The following is a 4,235-nucleotide window of genomic DNA, read 5'->3' as shown; positions in this document are numbered from 1 at the left end:
ACCTCGACTGAGGTGGTACTACAAAAAGTACCTGTTAGTAGTGACAGCCGAATGATGCTTCATGAACCAGTGTCTTTCTTTTCTGAGTCCACTAGATGGCGCTCTCTATTCAACAATTGGTTGACAATATACTGAATTGCAATGCCTTAGGCCTTTCTCTGCAAACCAATAGCGCCATCTAGTGGGCTCAGAAAATGAGGACACTGTTTTACAAAGCTTCATTTGGCCATCACTACCTGTTTGCAGGTACCAGGGACTTTTTTTCATAATGTAAAACCAAAAAAGGTGAGTAGAGTCGAGGCGAGTGGAGTAGATACCATGCAGTGGAAAAACGCCATTACTGCAACGAATATGCCATTTGCCCATGGGAACAATCATATTAATTAACGTAGCATGAGTTCATAAGCTGGAAATTCCACGATACCCAGACTAACAACCGATGGATGGAAGGATGTCTTGATCAGCAGTTTACGTGCAGGATTGCCTGCTGAGGGACTTTCACTTGCTGACTTGTAAATTGATTTCAGAATATGCAGAACTAAGGGAGACATGATCACATCACTCCTGTTTAAGCCTCTCTACACTGGTTCCCATTATGTTTTTGAATAGAGTTTAACCCTCATGTTGTCTTTGGGTCAAATTTGACCCGCTTTAAAAGTTTCTGAAGCAGCAAATTGGATTTGTTTCTACCAAACGGATTGTTCCATGAAATGCTCTTTACAAGTCAAACTAAGGATCAGTTCACTACTATCATTGACTTTTGGGTGTTTTATTAAATTTAATAGCGTAATTCTGACTAAACTTTGACAGTCTGTGATAATCCATCAACATCCTGTGATCTTAAATATTAATCAAAATAATGTTTTGCTTTTTTTAAGTCAAAAGTTAGATATCATTTTATAGGCTGTATAAGGTTTAGTGACCAGAAAGTTAAAAAATAATGGTAGTAAGTTGTTGTTAGTGTACATTGGTGGAAGTGGGGGAAAAAGCACCGAAAACGTCCAACAATGCTACAAAAGCGTTGGAAAAAAAATGTTGTAAAGAGACAAAAATGTAAAATAAAATAAAAAATAAACAGAAAAATAAGTGATAAAAACGTCAAAGATGTCAAAAAAAGTGTTCATATTCAATTTTGACCCAGAGGGACAACACAAAGGTTAAGAAAAGAAGAAAGGGAGAACTGACCACTTTTAACCCTCCTGTTGTCCTCGGGGTCAAATTGAGCCGTTTACAAATAAATAATATACCAGAACTATGACCAAAGAACGTAGAAAAAAGTGACAAATGTTGGAAAAAGCTTCAAAAACAAAGGAAAAATTTAACAAAAACATTTTTTTTTTAAACGCTGAATAAAGTGACCGAAGAAAATTGGAAAAATCGCCAAAGGTGACAAAACCTTGTTAAAAAAAATACAAAAACATATTTTGAGAATCTTAACCCTTGTGTTGTCCTCGGGTCAAATTTGACCGTTTTTTAAAAATTTTAATATCAGGAACTTGGCTTTCCTTCAACGATATTGCCTAAAAATAACATGGATGAATGTTATTCAGGTCAAAATTTATGATTACTTTCAGTGAATTGAATTTTGATTTTATTGAATTGTATGGCATTTTGAAAAAGTGACCAAAGCCTCGGAAAAAGTGACAAAAAAGAGACCATAAGTGCTGAGAAAAAATGAGAAATTAATTGTTTTTGTGAAATGTCATAAAAATTAGGTTTGTTGGCTATGAATTTAAAAAAAAAAAGTGTAGAAAAAAACAGCAGAAAGATTGAAAAAAGCACAAAAAGATGATGGTCGATGAGAAGACAACACAAGGGTTAAAGTACTGCCTGAAGTATGAGACACCTTTTTTATTGTTATTTTACTTGTACTTGTTTTGTAATTATGTTTGATGTATTTTTTATGCATAGCTGTGAGAATGTACATTACTATCGTTTAATTTGTATTTCTTTTGTATTTATTTCTTTATTATTATTATTATTATTATTATTATTCTTTTTTTTTCTCCATTTTTTCCGTTTTTTTGTGTGTCGGTGTGAACGCAATAACTGCCAAGAGTGGTATGGTATGTTTATTAAAAAAGTAAAACTGAAGGGAAATGTATTGTTTGACATATGTAACCTGTATTGTGCAATTCCTTCAATAAAAAAATGACAAAAAAACAAAAACAAAAAAAAATACAAAAACATGATAGAAGTGACAAAAATGTTAAGAAAAGTTGTAGGAAAAGAATCATCAAAACGTCAATTTCGGCCCAGAAAAACACAAAGTTGCAGGTCGATTGGAAGACAACACGAGGGTTGAGACTCTTTCCGGCAGAGGTCTTTTGTCGGTTCCAGAGACCCGGCTGAAACGTAAAGTAGTAGAAGTCAAGGCCCCGATGCTCTGGATCAACCTGCCCGAGGATATACGCTCAGCTATGTCCCTTCTTGTAACATAAATTTATCAGAGAGCCTTTCCTGATTTTATTAAAGCTTAAAACTGTCATTTTGAGCATCTGACTTCCGGACCGCACCATTACCACAATGGACGCATAGCGAGAGCGCTCCTGGGTGAACCGGAGTAATTGGAGAAATTATCCCCATAGAATCTAAGCAAATATATCAATACAATAACCGAAAAAGGGGGGAGAGTACCGCACCACTACTTTGAGAAATAAACGCCGACTGAAGTCAGGTGGGTGAGAGAAAAGACGCAGCAACAACTAGCAGCTAACGAGTTGAAGCTAACAAGCCACGAGGAAAATGGCCGACACTGAATTGATCTTGAGAGAACTGAAAGGGTTTCGCCAAGAAAATAAAGAACAATTTGAGACGATAAAAGAAGAACTGGCGAAGGTGAACACCAGGATGGAGGAGGTGGAGGGACGTGTGGAGAAGGCAGAGGAAAGGATCCTGAACACGGAGGAGGTCATCACGGCTATGTTAAAGCTACACGCTAACCTAGAGGACAAATTGATGGATCTGGAGAGTCGATCCAGACGTGAGAATGTAAGGATATATGGGGTACCGGAGGGATCCGAGAAGGATACTGCGATGATCCCATTTGTCGAGGTCTTGCTCCGCCAAGGTCTCGAGTTAAACGAGGATATCCCTGAACTCCACATTGAAAGAGCCCACCGCTCAGCGGGGCCGCAACCACCGGCTGACGCGCCACCGCGATCCATCATAATTAAGTTATTAAGCTTCAGAATGAAAGAGACTCCGCAAGGCCTGGCAGAGGAAGGGGTTCATATGGCAAGACACACACATCAACCTGGACCATGACTATCCACCTCTCATACTGAAAAGACGACGGGAATATAAAGAAATCCGCAAAGTTTTGAAGGAAAATAACATCCACTTCCAGACCCTCTTTCCAGCGAAGCTGCGTGTTCGATACGAAGACGGAACTAAAACCTATAATACGATAGAGGAGGCATCGGAGGACCTGCTGAGACGAGGCTTCGCCGTACCAACCATCAAACCTCCGGAGACGCTCATGGAGCAAGTACAACAACTGTCCTGGACGAGAGCGGACCGAAGAGCGACGAAGGGCGCATGGAAAGCCGGCCGGGGTTCCAGTTACAGGGAAAAGCTGCGAGCCTTCAGGAGAACCGGGGGCCCCTCCGGGACCTAGCGGGTCTTCACCAGACCGAGGACGGCGAGAGGATCTGTGAGATATCTTCAGCTAAATATGTAACTAGTGGTGGAAACAATCTATTGAGTAATCCGGTCCATTCGGGACCTTTATTTCCTTTGGAGTTGGGATACTTTTCCCTTTTTTTTCTTTTTTTTCAACATGCAACTGTTGCGGGTAAGGGCCTCTCCCTCTGGACAGAGGAGGGGGACTTTTTCCTTCGAGCCCCTTATGGAGACTCAACAGGGTCAGGCTAATAGACCCCTACCTAGGAAGATACAAGACATTATGTTCAGTCCTATGTGTATTATGTTAATTGTTTGTTCCCTGCCGGTTCTTGCGGGGAGGAGGAAATGCACCAGGTTTAAGAGTGAGATGGAGGGGGGAATCACATAGATGCAAAACGGTTCTTTAAAAATAGCATCGTTTAATATAAATGGAGTACTCAGTCCAATTAAGAGAGAAAGAATATTATCAAAACTAAAGAAAGATAAAATCCAAGTCGCCTTTTTACAGGAGACACATCTCAATGACTCAGAACACGCCAAACTAAATAAACAAGGATTTAAACAGGTTTACTTCTCTTCACATGGCTCGGGGAGGCGAAGGGGAGTGG

Source organism: Etheostoma spectabile, chromosome 10 (genome assembly GCF_008692095.1).
Source record: "Etheostoma spectabile isolate EspeVRDwgs_2016 chromosome 10, UIUC_Espe_1.0, whole genome shotgun sequence".
NCBI lineage: Eukaryota > Metazoa > Chordata > Actinopteri > Perciformes > Percidae > Etheostoma > Etheostoma spectabile.
This window is presented reverse-complemented; position numbering follows the sequence as displayed.